We start from the raw sequence: 15,425 nt of genomic DNA on the forward strand, positions 1-15,425 counted from the left end.
CCCATCATCACAGCTATTAAAGTAAATATGAATTTATTTGATCTGTTAAGTATTCCTTTTAGTACTTCAGTGATAATATGTATGGAGGGACAGGCCTCCCAAGGTCTATTGAGGGAAACAGGTATCCAAACTCCTTCTCGGGCCCTAACCAGTAAAATGCTACTATCTTTATTAAAGGTAGAATTAATGCAGGTAAAAAGATGACAGTTGAGGCATGATATGGTTTGAGAGTCAGTTAGGATATTAATTTTTCCCACTGCCAACATAAAAGGAGGTTTAACACAACTCTGCAATGGGACTGTCTGATTAGAGGTCATGGCTACAACAAATTGAAGTTTTTTTACTATGGGTCTCTGTTTTATATTCTTTCCAAATCCGAGTTGGGGTTTGAACCACCATTAATTTCCACAATTCTGGATGTTCTGGACTTATAATTGGATCAGTCATTTTTGGGCTTGGAAGAGTCATACCATTCTCCTCCTACTTAATAGGGTAATTTGTTTCAATTCTTCTATATAATTTTGGTGCATTATCTGGGTAGTTGTTTGCAAAAGGAGGCTCTCTACAATCTTCCTGCTGTCTAGTACAATTTACTGCAAAGCATCCCCTAGGGGCCCAATCAACGAGGATTCCATAGGAATTACTTTGCAGTACAGCAGCGCTATTTGCAATACAATCTTCCCATGTTAGCACCTCTAGCTTTCCAGACCATTTAGTGGCCTGCCTAGGGCAGGGCTTCTTACTAGGTTTAAATTTATTAATCTGGCGATGTGTCATAACATAGCCATGCTCAAGGTAAATAGTGTCCAAAGATTGAAATGTTCTTCCACTGATTGCATGAATAGAGGCTTTTGATCCATTATGTGCAGGGACATAAACCATCCAACTTTGTTTATCATAATTTAAACATCCCACTGCCAGCCCCAGGCAGATGGGAGGAAAGCGATAATCATTGGAAATATTCATTAACATTCCTTCCGCCGGGCTCGTGGCTCAAGCCTGTAATCCCAGCACTTTGGGAGGCCGAGACGGGCGGATCACGAGGGCAGGAGATCGAGACCATCCTGGCTAACCCGGTGAAACCCCGTCTCTACTAAAAAATACAACAAACTAGCCGGGCGAGGTGGCGGGCGCCTGTAGTCCCAGCTACTCGGGAGGCTGAGGCAGGAGAACGGCGTAAACCCGGGAGGCGGAGCTTGCAGTGAGCTGAGATCCGGCCACTGCACTCCAGCCTGGGTGACAGAGGGAGACTCCATCTCAAAAAAAAAAGAAAAAAAAAAAAAAAAAAACATTCCTTCCTCCTCTGGATGAGTAGGACCTCAGTTATCTGTCGGTCCGGGCATCCAGACACTATCATTAACAAAAACCTCCACCAGAGTAACAGGCCTAATCAGTGGCGGGAATGGAATATAGGCCCAGTAAGTGTAATTTTGATCTGCCTCAGCTACGCGGAGACTCACTGCCAAGGTGATTACTGCCATCATAGCTACCATTAGATTACTGGTGGTCAGTGGCTTGTTCTGAGACCTCAGGTTCCCTTCTGCAATGTGAGCTAGTCTCTTCTTCTGCCCCCAGGTCGATGGAGTTGCTTGGCGAGTTTTACTGGTTTCCATCTGCTCAACAGAGATGTTCCTCTGAGCCATCTGATGAACTGGGGGTGCAGGGACGTTCCGAGGTCTTTTGCTCTTCCTTGGATTCTGGCTCATGGCACAGCTTAAGGTGCCTTGTGGATACCCAGACAGGAAGCTGATTCTCTCCTGGTGAGATACAAGCAAACCCCCGACCCCACAAAATGATTTTGCCCTTTTCCCAGGTTTTGGTTCTGACGTCCCTCTGCCACACATGTTTTCCTTCATAAGCATTTATTTTTTGCCTTGTCAAATGCTGCTCTGCTGCCATTGTAATCTGATCTCTAGACAAATTCAAAAAATGTCAAGTGATAAGAGCCAATTGTAGCTGCATATGGGGAGTACAGTATTCTCTGGTTCCCCACTCCTGTCTTTTGTTTTTGTAATTGAGATTTCAAGGTTTGATTAGCCCGTTCAACAATGGCTTGGCCTGGAGAATTCTAGGGTATTCAGTACTGTGTTCAATGTGTCACTGTGGAAGGAACACTTGTAAAGATTTACTACAGCAGCCTAGGCCATTGTTTGTTTTAATCTTTTGTGGGATGCCATGACAGTGAAACAGGAAAGTAAACGTCTTTTAATATGAGCAGCCGCCTCACCCGTTTGGCAAGTTGCCCATACAAAACGAGAAAAGGTGTCTATGGTAACATGGACGTATGAAAGTTTCCCAAACAAAGGTACGTGGGTTAGGTCTGTTTGCCACAACATATTGGTGGTTAATCCCTGTGGGTTAACACCAGTCTCCTCCTGTGGCAGTTACAGTACCTGGCACTGAGGGTAATGTTGCACAATGTCCTTTGCCTGTCTCCAAGTGATCTGATATTTCTGTTTAAGTCCTGCTGCATTAACATGTGTTAGGTAGTGAAAATCTTGGGCATTAGTAAGCACAGTGGAAACTAGTAAATCAGCTTGATCGTTAGTCCTTACAAGAGGCCCAGGAATGTTAGTGTGTGCTCAAATGTGTGTAATATAGAAAGGAAAACAGCAATCACTCACTTCCTTTTGTAAAGAAGAAAACAGCTGATAGACTTGTTCATCCACAAGATATTTAATGAGTGCAGTTTCTATGTATTGAGTGGCTTGAACAATATAAGCTGAACCAAAGACAATATTTACAGGTTGCTTAAAGTCTTGTAACACACCTATAACTGCCTGTAATTCAGCCTTCTGTGCCAATTGAAAGTCAGTTTGAATAATTCTGTTTTTAGGTCCTACGTAAGCTGCTTTTCCATTGCTAGAGCGATCTGTACACACAGTCACTGCTCCTTCCAATGGAGCACTATGGGTAATTTTTGGAAGGACCCATGTTGTTAGCTTTAAAAACTGAAAAATTTTGTTTTTTGGATAATGATTATCAAGCACTCCAATGAAGCCAGCTAAATTTATTTGCCAATTGGCCAAATTAACAAAGACTTGCCAAATCGATTTTTATTCATTGGAATTATAATCTTATCTGGATCTGAGCCACAAAGTTTAACAACTCTAAGGCAAGCTTGCCCAATCAAGATTGCCATCTGATCCAAGTACACTGTGAAGGTTCTAACAGTATTGTGAGGCAGAAAAGACCATTCAACTAAGTCCTCACTCTGAACTATAACCCCTGTAGCAGAATGGAGAGTAGGGAACACAGTGAACCGTAATGGTAAACTTGAGTTTATTCTATTATCCTGGGCCTGTTGTATTTTTTCTTCAATTATTTGTAATTCTTTTGCAGCCTCAAGAGTCAGTTCTCATTTACTATTGAGAGCAGGGTCTCCTCTTAAAATAGAGAACAGATTAGACATAGCATAAGTAGGGATTCCCAAAGTAGGTCAAATCCAATTGATAGCCCCTAATAATTTTGAATATCATTTAAAGTTTTCAGAGAGTCTTTTCAAATTTGAACCTTTTGGGGTTTAATTGCCCTTTCCTGAACCTGCAATCCCAAATATTGGAAAGGAGTGGCCGTTTGAATTTTATCTGGTGCTATGAGTAATGCAGCATTGGTTACCACCTCCTGTCAATATGAATAACACTGGATAAGTCAGTCTCGATTTTCGGCTGCACACAATATGTCATCCATATAATGAATGACATATGAATCGGGAAACTGATCTCTCACAGGTTGAAAAGCCTTCCCCACAAAAGTTTAACAAATAGTAGGACTATTCAACATACCTGTGGCAGGACTTTCCAATGATATCTGTCTGCTGGTTCCTTGTTGTTCATAGCAGGAATAGTAAAAGCAAATTTCTCAAAATTGGACTCTGCTAGAGGAATATTAAAAAAGCAGTCCTTCAAATCTATAATGATTAATGGCCAATCCCTAGGAATCATGGTGGGGGATGGAAGCCCCGGCTGCAGGGCCCCCATCAGCTGGATGACTGCATTGACCACTCGTAAGTTGGTTAGCATGCACCATGTGCTGAACTTTTTCTTTATTACAAACACTGACGAATTCCATGGAGGAAATGTGGGCTCAATGTTTCCTAGGAAGACAGGAGACTAGCTTGACCATACTGGGGAGAAGGGATTGAAATTTCTGTGCCCCATTGCTGAAACAGATCTCTCCCCCATAAGTTATCAGGAATGGGCATAACTGGAGGTTGTATTGTGCCTTCCTGTTCTTCTGGACCAAGACATGGTAAGATAAAAGTACTTTGGAAAACTTCTGAAGCAGTTCTGATCCCAAAAAGACCCACTGGGGCCTTTTGTTCGGGCCAGTTTTTTGGCCATTGATAAAGAACTATGATCGACACATCTGCTTCTGTGTCGACCAGACCCTCAAATAGTTTTCCGTCAATAGTGACCATACAAATATGTCTATTGTCAGAGACTTGATTTACCCAATAGGCAGACTTGCCTGCTGAATTTGTGCTTCCAAATCCCCCTGTTCTTTTTTCTGAGCTTTCTCCTAACTTAACATACAGTAAAAGCAAGAGTTGAGCTATTCTGTCACCTGGATTAGCACTGCAGGGAACAGTGGCGGAGATGACAATTTGAATTTCTCCCTGGCAATCAGAGTCCACTACTCCAGTATGTACTTGAATTCCCTTTAAATTTAAGCCGGACCTTCCCAATATAAGTCCCACCGTGCCATTTGGCAATGGGCTGTAAACTCCCATTGTGACCTTCCCGGGAGGTTCCCCAGGAAGGAGGGATATGGCTTTGGTACAGCATAAATCCACTGCCCCACTTTTAGCTGTGGAGGGGGATAATTGCTGTATATTTGTACAGGGATAGACTGGGCCAGGAACACTCTGGTTGGAGACGGGGACGTCCTGTCATGAATTGAGGGTGCCCCATTTTGAATCAGGGCCTAGGGCTGGCCCCTCTGTCCATTTCCCAGCAAGGGCTGTCCACTGTTATCAAACTTTGAATGACATTGACTAGCCCAGTGTTTTCCTTTTTAACTTCTCGGACAGGTACCTGGTTCCCTGCTTTTTCCTCCTGAGTTTTGCCTTTTTTGACTCTTTGTACACTCTTGTTTTGTATGTCCTATCTGTCCACAATTATAGCAAGATCCAGGGCACACTCATGTGTTTTTTGTTACCCTTAGTCTAGCCATTCCCTGAGCAAGGAGGCTGGCCTTATATAAGTGCCCCCCAATGCCATCGCAGGCTTTAATGTATTCTCTTAAAGTTTTTTCCTCATTTGGATCTACCTTTCCCTTTAATAGGTCTAATTGCTGCCTGACATTATGTATTAGCATTTTCATAAGCAAGTAGCTGAATGATCACTTTCCTGGCATGAAAATCCAAAATAGCCTTTTGAGCCACATCTTGCAAATAGGTTATAAAATCTGGATGAGGCTCCCTTGGGCCCTGTCAAACTGAGTTAAAAGAAGGATAAGTAGTACCAGGGTCGTGATTTTTTTCCCAGGCTCTTAGGCATATAGCTCTGAGCTGATCAACAGCCTCATCATCCATTACTATCTGTTGATTTAGAGTACCCCATGCCTATCCAATTCCAAGCAATTGATCAGATGTGATATTAACGGGAGGTTGGGCTTGAGCATTTCTGAGTGTCTGATTTGTTGCTTCATCCGTCCACCAGGTTTTAAATTGGAGAAATTGAGAGGGGGACAGGGTGGATCGGGCTAATGACTCCCAATCCATAGGTATTAAATGCCAGTTATAAGCCACAGATTGTAACAAGGAATGAACATAAGGAGAATTTGACCCATATTGTCCAATTGCTTGCTTTAAGTCTTTTAATATTTTAAAAGGAAATGGCTCCCAGCGTGCTTGAGCATGTCCTCCAGGCTCCTCAGCTGGCCAAATAATTATTGGAAACTGCCAAGCATCCAAATCCCCCATTTCCCATGCCTGGTGAATGGATGCCTGGATTGTCCCTGTGCCATAATATGTATTTGGGCCGGTTCACGGCATTCCTCTACCATAATTAACAGGTGGACAAGCCTGAATCATTCTCTCACCGTAATTGGCTATTGGGCAAGACTGAAGCTTCCCTTCACCATAGTTAATGGAGGGTGTGCAACAATGGGAGCGCAAGCAGCGTCTCAGGCTCCCGTTCCAAAAATTCATAAGGCTGAGGCAGGAGTGGCCATTCCAGATCTTCCCCTAAAGGTGCAGTAGGTGGCACTGTTTCTGCAGTAAGTAGAACTGTTTCTTTCATAAGCTTTTGGAGGTCAGCATATATAGCTTCTCATTTCTCCCCCTTTTTTAAACTAGACTGTGATGGTTCACTTTGCTGATCATCAGACTCATGATTATTAAACTTTTCTATGTCACCCTGAAACTTCTCCTCCTCCTCGTCAGTGTAGAAGGTCTCCAGTGCTGTTTTAATTGCTGACCACACAGACCAAACGGAGAAGGGAATGTCGTAGCCCTCTTGTTTTGCTCGTTTTGAGTCTTATCTGGCCTTGTCCCAATCTTTTACATTCATGGCTCCATATTCTGGGAAAAAAGGAGTACACTTTTCTATGAGATGGAACAAAGATGTGAGATTTTGGGTACTCACAGTTACACCCCCTCACTCCCCAGTGGCACAATAACTGCTGCACCAGGCTTAAGTAATTAGCAAACTTACTTTCAACCTGACCCATATTTTCCCGAGGTTACCCTGGAATTCTCTGAGCACCCTACTTACCCATAGAACCTGAAGTGAAAACGTACTCAGGTGTCCTTTGTCAGTCGTCCTCCACTTTCCACACTCCAGTGTTTCTTCACCGGATTATTTGTAGAGATTATGGGGAGCCCCATGTTGGGCACCAGTTGTTGGGGAAACCAGTCCCACACCACCCAGTGGGTACCCTGAGTCCGGCAGAGGCAAAGGAATTAGAAAGAGACAGAATAAGTGTTTAAAAGGTGGGTTCAAGGGACCAGAGCATCGGAGGCTTGCTCATGGCCCAGAGCTCTTGGGCTCCTTCCAATTTATTGGTTTACAAGCTCTTTGTTCTTAGGGAAGATGGGAGAGGGAGGAAGGGATGAGGAAAAGGATTAATCAATGAAGGAGAACTCGTGAGTCATTCGATAAGATGTGTAGCAGTGGCGGTTTCTGTGAATTTCCCTGAGCAAAGGCGTGTGTCTAAACTACCTAAGATCTTCAACTTATCAGGACCGAAATGGGTAGGAGTGGGTTTCACTCCTTGGCCCTCAGAGGAGCCAAGATGTTTGATTATACTCCACTGCTTCAAGGGAGTGTTATCTCCCTGAGCAACCTGTGGAATTCCGCTGAGCGGTTATGCTCTCGGGGCATGAAGACACGAAAGCAATAAGGAGAATTTTCCCCTCAGAGGCTGCCCATGGCTTCCCATGGGTGTCTCACAAAGGAGAGACCAACTGGCACCCCAGAAACTCTCTTTCCCACAGGGAACTTGTGGAAGAGCAGGTTAGAAGAGTAACCCTCAGGGGTCAATTTTAGTTTTGCTAAATTTGAGATGTACCCAACTTTTTTTTTTTTTTTTTAAGACAGGGTCTTGTTCTGTTATCCAGGCTGGAATACAATGGCATGATCATAGCTCACTGCAGCCTCTGCCTCCCAGGCTCAAGCAATCCTCCCACCTCAGCCTCCCAAGTAGCTGAGACCACAGATGCATGCCACCATGCATAGCTAATTTTTTAACAAAAATTTTTTTTTTTTTTGGAGAGATGGGGTCTACCTAATGTTGCCCAGGCTGGTCTTGAACTCCTGGGCTCAAGCAACCCTCCCCTGCCTCAACTTCCCAAAGTGTTGGGATTACAATAGTGAGCCATTGCCCCAACCTCTGAGATGCACCCTACTTTTGAGAGGGATGATGGATTGTGATCCTGCAAGATCACATTGAAAAGGATATGTTTAAAGGGATGGGAGGACTTTGTGATAGCATGTAAAATGGTCAGCATAGTTATTACCATGTAACTAAATTTCTTTTTATTTAACAAGCAGTTACACACCTTTATGTGTGGCAGGCACTATAGGTATAACTCTTTATATATGCTACTCATTACATCCCCATTAAAGCCCAAAATGATAGGTCCTTTTGTTGCAGTACTTTTCTTTAGTTCAGCTAAAGATGGGTTTTTTTGGTCTCACAGCCACAAAAATTCAGGCTCACAGACAATTTGAATGGTGAGCAAGACACGGTTTTATTGGGTGAAAAGGGAAGAAAAGGGGGAAACAGGGACCCTTGCTAGGCCAGAGTCCCTGCTAGAGCACTTCTCACCTGACCATTTAAATCCCAGGTTCCACACAGAGAGAGGAGGGGCCAGACTCCTCCCCACTGCAAAGTCACAAACTTGTGTGGCTCCTCCCAGTGTGCAGGCCAGTTGGAGAGGTTGGAGGTTCTCCAGGGGCCCCCTTCCACCTAGCTGTCTCATTCCCACCTCTAAAAAAGGACATCTAACTGCCATTAGATTAAGGAAAAGGATGAAGACGGATCTGAACTGCTTCCTGCTGACAGGAGACACTGTTTTGGGGAAACAACAGTCAGAGTTCCCTCAGAGGCCTATGTAAGGGTTCCCGGCAGAAGGGACCATCATCCCAAGCTCCGGTTATACGATTGTTCGGCGTTTGATGGCCTGAAGGCAAGAACAGACAAACTAGCTTATTAGAAAACATGTATCAAAGTGAAACAAGGGGAAGGGGAAGGACAGCTCAAAAATTCCAAGGCCTTTTACCAGTTTGCACAGGGAGAGGGAGGCCAAAAGCCTGACTGGCAAAAAAAGCTTTACTTTTGGCCGGCATGTTGGGTTTCTGGGTTCCCTTCCCTTGAGGCCAATCCTAAGCCCACCAGTTTAAGGTTTGGGAAATTAACTCTTTCCAGTTTGGAGGATGCATCTGAGTGGAGTGTCCCATACTACGGAGACACAATTACCTATCAGTGATGGGAGAACAGAGGAGGAGAAAGGAAAAAGAAGGCATTTTTCAAAGGAGTCCGAGAGCTTCAGGATGCATTTGAAAGGGGTACAGTTGGAAGATGAATGACTACCCATCTAGAAAGAGGGGAACAGGCATCCCTGGTTCCCTTGTCTTCCTAGCAGATACCTGAGGTACATGAGGGAGAGACGGAAGAGCGTCTTCTTTCCTCTTCCATCCTGCATTCCTGAGTCCCCGTGACCTTGGCAGGCATGGCCATGAGTGCTAAAGCAGCTTGCGAAGCAGGGAGGGCCTAGAGAATAGGAATTATTCTCTTTCAACTATGCCTCTATCCCCTCTACTGTCAGTAGCCTTGGAGTTCCCTAGACTCCATTTATGCCATGGATTTTATCGTGGCCATTATACATGAAACAGGAAGTTGGGAGTTGGCTTAATCATCAGGAATCAGCCATGCACATCTGTGCTGTGCCTTTTAACTGCTGTTGTCATTTGCCTCTGGATCCCTCAGATTCAGTTTTCCTTCCTTGGGCTTTGACATGAAGCTTGGAATTGAGTTTGGGACAAAAATGTGTCTTGGGGTGTTGCCTGGACTCCTTATCATAAGCTGAATGCTAAGGTGAAACTGGAACTGAGTCCTCCTCCAACAAGGGAGAGAAAAGGATGTCTTTTGTGACATGCCCAGATAACTGGTGGCTATAGTTACATTTGCTAGGATTTGGGTGCATTGTGTTCGACTTTGATTAGCTCCTTTGGTCTTACTTTCCCAAAAAGGAAACCTCCGGGTGATGGGCACCATCTTTATTCCCATCACCCGGCAGGATTTGCAAGATAATTGCTCAGAACTAGAATATTAATCAGATTTTTATATTAGCTATCCCTTTTGTTCTTTCTGAGTTGCAGCTGAAGATTACTGGTCGGTTCACAGGAACAAGCAGAGTTAGTCTAAAATGTAGGTGAAAACTTAAAAACAACTAGTGAGTTTAGAATTTAATGACAAATACGTAAGTTTGACACGTGATTTCTCTCTCTCCAGTCCACATGTTTGTTAAAAAAAAAAAATCATAGGACTGAGTGGTTTGCAAAATAGACTTTAGTCTTATACTTGGCTCCTGATCATTTGCATAAAGTGCAACAAGAATAACTATTTCTACATAGGCCTTTTGGATTTCCTTTGCTGGAAGTTTGTTCCACAGGAATCTCAGATAAGACCTTTTAAAGCCAAGGCTAGCCATGAGTTTATCCTCAAATACCTGTGAGTTGGGTGATCCTAAGGTCCCAAGATAAAGTTGGAGATCCTGGACCTGTTAGAAAGTGACATTCTTTACTGACCCCAAGTCAGGAACCCTGTACAGGGACTGTGTAATCAAGAGTATGAAGCCAGTTTCTCCTCTGGGCTTTCATTGGCTCTGCAAGTCGAGATTGACTCCTTAAAGGGAAGCATACCCTTCCAGTCAAAGCCTTGGTAAAATAACCACTTTTTCCAATTGTGTCCTGTTGCAAAAGAAAACTGCATTCTTATTGCACTGATGCAAACAACCATATTGCCATAACTTGAGAATACTCACACATAGTTTCCGAATTCTAGAGGAACCAGGTGGAGAGAAATAAACGTGCTCCAAATTTTGTTTCCAGGAGTATACCTTGCTCAATTATTAAAGGCCATAAATAGTTCAAAATAAGTTTCCTTGACTCTGAAAAACAAAACAAGGACTAGCAATGTTCCAAGTCAAAGTCAGAAAGCTTGCTTCAGCTTTTTGAGTTCAGTCCATTTAGTTAATTCCTGTTTTGCTTGGTATTTGTGAACATTTCAGCTCTTTATGAGTCCTATACGTTTTCCTTTATTCCAATGGTACAATCTCTAAAGTTATCAGAAGTTTGTATTTAAGAGCTCCCGTTAAAGTTCTATAGCTCATTATAAACTGTCTTTGAAAGGACTAAAACAAGACAACAATTGTCTATGAACAGCAAAATGTCCAGGGTAGTTACAGTTAGAAACAAAATTGACAAAGAAGTTTGGTTACCTCCATGGTTTACAATAACTTAACATAAAAACCTTAATTATGATTGATAGCATATACTCAGACACAAGAATTTTAGAAATCCCATACAATTTTGGAACATATATTAGCATTATTTAGCAAAAATATAATCTGAAGAAGATTGAACATCATTTTGGCAATCCCATGTACCTAAACATGTCAAATAATCCTCTTTACCTCTCTTTTCTGGACACTTATGGGCTCTCTGAAACATCCGAAAAGCCAGGTGTCAGGAAAGACAATTTTGAAACTTCAATTTGATTTTGGGATGCCTTTTAAATATGTTTAAAGCACTTGATATCATGAAATAGAATTCCAGATTACCGTAAGTTATCTATTTTGCCAAAATAATGACTCAGAAATTTAAAAGAAACAAAAACCTTTTATAACCCTTTATGAATTTTGCCAAAGAGCAGATTGGCATTTTAAGAATACCTTGTTGTGTTTTTATTTCAATTCTCAATTTACAGAAAAACCATATAATACCCTTTTGAATTTAATTGATATGTTCACACAGAGAATCTTTTCTCCAAGATTAATTTCCACAATTCTTCCACCACTTCTTTGAACTTTCAGCTTTTTCCTATCTAATTTAAAACAAGCCTTTAACCCTAGGCAAAAATTTGTATTTCCATGCCTTCTTATAACCTTTTTTTTTAAAAAAATGTACTGTTCTTATACACCTTGCATGTAAGTCTATTTCCAGTAGTTTCAATTACAAGTTATAATGGTAACTGCTAGCAATTTCTAACTTTAATTTAAAACCTGGTAAGTTGTTTTAATTGTGTACTACGTACAGCCAAGGTTTGACTCCATTATAATTAAGGGTGTGGTTAGTTCCGTAGGTCCCCAGGCCTTACCAATTGTGAAACTGGCAAGTCAAATAGTTCCCAAAACCCAAAAAGCAGTTTGTAACCTCAAAACACTTATCAAACCTAGCATTTGACCTGCATTATTTTGTCCACCTACTCACATTTTAATGACATCTGCTTTTTACCAATAATCTTTAAGACTGTTTTTATTTCCCAAAGATTAAAGTCACATGAACTGAAAGGTACCACAGTTTTTATCTCCCCTTTAAAAAATATTAGATGCGGCCGGGCGCGGTGGCTCACGCCTGTAATCCCAGCACTTTGGAAGGCCGAGGCGGGCGGATCACAAGGTCAGGAGATCGAGACCATGGTGAAACCCCGTCTCTACTAAAAATAGAAAAAAATTAGCCGGGCGCAGTGGCGGGCGCCTGTAGTCCCAGCTACTCGGGAGGCTGAGGCCGGAGAATGGCGTGAACCCGGGAGGCGGAGCTTGCAATGAGCCGAGATTGCGCCACTGCACTCCAGCCTGGGCGACAGAGCGAGACTCCGTCTCAAAAAAAAAAAAAAAATTTTTTAGATGCAAGCGCTTGTCTTTCTGTAGGCCAAATTAATTAGAGCTCTTTTTACAGACATCACATATAACACAGACACAGACAGAAGAAAACCCAGTCCACTGGGTGGGGCCCTTTAAGAGACAGGGCTAGGAAAACACACAAATAGCAAACCAGAAAGAAATGTATTCCCTAAGGTAGGACTGCTAAACAAAGCCTTGCCACCAAAGTTACAAGCCATGCCCTCAGGATGTAAAACAAGATGGAGGCTTGATTTCACAACCAAAACTTCGCAGAAAATAGAAACAGTGATAGCTTTGGAGCCTGGCCTGGTAAAAACGATTTATAAAAGAAAAAAAAAAAAACAAAAAACTTTAAAAATTAACTGCTGATAGGGTGGAGAATAGGAAAGAAAAATAAACAGCTTAAAAATGCCTGGGGAAGAATGTCTTATTCTTATGCAAGTAGGTCCTCCACCAGAGAGACAAGTTTAAGCTTAATTACTGTCTGGTAGAGTTAAACTCCTTGGCTAGGAAAAGAGAAGGCTGCTGCAGTGAGGTGTCACTGGGAACCAGCCAGCCAGCTGTGTGGGGCCCTTGGGCCATGCATCCCAGCCCCGTGAGGGAGTGGGGAGCAGCGGGGAGCTGCTTTCTGGTCCATCCCAAAAGAGGAAGGAAAAGGCCATGAGGATGAAAAGGCTCAGAAGGGAGAGAGAAAAATAATTCTTTTTTTTTTTTTTTTTTTTGAGGCGGAGTCTCGCTCTGTCGCCCAGGCTGGAGTGCAGTGGCGCGATCTCGGCTCACTGCAAGCTCCGCCTCCCGGGTTCCCGCCATTCTCCTGCCTCAGCCTCCCGAGTAGCTAGGACTACAGGCGCCGCCACCGCGCCCGGCTAATTTTTTTGTATTTTTAGTGGAGACGGGGTTTCATTGTGTTAGCCAGGATGGTCTCGATCTCCTGACCTCGTGATCCGCCCGTCTCGGCCTCCCAAAGTGCTGGGATTACAGGCTTGAGCCACCGCGCCCGGCCGAAAAATAATTCTTGATTTGCAGCTCACTCACCACTTCTCAGGCCCCACATTGGGTACCAAAAATGTTGCAGGGCTTTTCCTTAGTTCAGCTAAATATAGGATTTTTTTGTCCCACGGTCATGAAAATTCAGACTCACAGACAATTTGAATGGTGAGTAAGACAGGGTTTTATTGGGTGAAAAGGAGGAAAAGGGGGAAATAGGGACTCTCACTGGGCCAGAGTCTGTTAGAGCACTTTCCACCTGGCCATTCAAATCCCAGGTTCCACACAGAAAGAGGAGGGGCCAGGCTCCTCCATGCTGCAAACAGCACAAACTTGTGTGGCTCCTCCCAGTGTGCAGGCCGACTGGAGAGGCTGGAGATTATTGAGGGATCCCCTCCCAACTGGCTGTCTCACTATTATTGCCCTCATTTTACAGATGAAGAAACTGAGGCACAGAGATTAAGTAGTTGGTCCAAGATTATGAAACTAGTAAGGATATAGCAGAACTGGAATTCAAAGTCAAATAGTATGGCTTCAGAATCCCTGCACTTAACTACTATGTTAATTAAGTAATTAATTGAATTATTTATCAGTACATGTTGGCTGTTGTTGTCATCATTATTATTTTTTTTCACCTTTTAACATTAAAAAAAATTTTTTTTGAGACAGGGTCTCACTCTATTGCCCAGGCTGGAGTGCAGTAGTGCAGTCACAGCTCATGGCAGTCTCAAACTCTTGGGTTCAAGCAGTCCTCCTACCTCAGCCTTCTAGGTAGCTGGGGACTATAGGCCTCTGCCATCATGCCCCCATTATCCTTGATTCTACTTACAAAGCAGAAAAGTTCAAATGGACAGATGACTGTATTATATACAAGAAATTAGACTTGCCATGTGACCTCCCCACTTTGACTTTGACTCAGATGTTCACTGAAGCATTATTTCCTTAGGGAAACCTTCCCTGACACTGGGGGAATGCCCCTAATTATAAATTCTTACAGCATTACATACCTCTTCTTGGTTGCAATAATCACAATCACATTTATGTCATTGTAAGGACATAATGACATTTCAATATTGTGGTAAAAACACACCTGATTAAATTTACCAGTCTTAATTATTTTTAACTGTATAGTTCATCAGTGTGAAGTATAGGAAGTATTCACATTGTGTAACAGATCTTTAGAATGTTTTCATCTTGAAAAACCAAAGTTCTATGCTCATTGCACACGAATTATCTCCCTCCTCCTTTCTCTAAGCCATTGGCAACTACATTTCTCCTTTCTGTTTCTATGATTTTGATTGCTTTAGGTACTTCCAATGATTGAAATCATACAGTATTTGCCCTCCTGTGCCTGGTTTATTTTGCTCAGCATAATGTCCTTGAGATTCATCCATGTGGTAGTATGTGATGGGATTTCCTTCTTTTTTAAGGCTGCATAATATTCCATTGTGTGTATATAACCATAACCACATTGTCTTTACCCATTCATCTGCTGATGGACATTTAGTTTGCTTTTAACGCGTGACTATGGTGAATAATGCTGCAATAAACATGGGTGTGCAAATTTTTTTTTTTTTTTTTTTTGAGGCAGGGTCTTCCTTTGTTGCCTGGGCTAGAGTGCAGTGGCATGATTAATGTTCACTGCAGCCTCCACTTCCCAGGCTCAAGCCATCCTTATACCTCAGTCTCCTGAGTAGTTGGAACTACAGGCATGTGCCACCATGCCTGGCTAATTTTTGTATTTTTTTGTGGAGACTGGGTTTCACCATGTTGCCCAGGCCAGTCTCAAACTCCTGGGCACAAGTGATCTACCTGCCTCAACCTCCCAAAGTGCTGGAACTACAGGACTGAGCTATGATGCCCAGCCCAAATGTCATTTTGAGATCTTGCTTTGAATTTTTTTTGCATATATACCCTTCTGTTTTTGTTTTTTTTTGAGGAACCACTATACTGTTTTCCACAGTGGCACCCATTTTGCATTCCCACTAACAGTGCACAATTTCTCCACATCCTCATCAACACTTATTTTTTGTTTGTTTGTTTTTGTTTTTTGATAGTGGCCAGTCTAGTAGATGTGAGGTGGAAA

Source organism: Macaca mulatta, chromosome 20, assembly GCF_049350105.2.
Source record: "Macaca mulatta isolate MMU2019108-1 chromosome 20, T2T-MMU8v2.0, whole genome shotgun sequence".
Lineage (NCBI taxonomy): Eukaryota > Metazoa > Chordata > Mammalia > Primates > Cercopithecidae > Macaca > Macaca mulatta.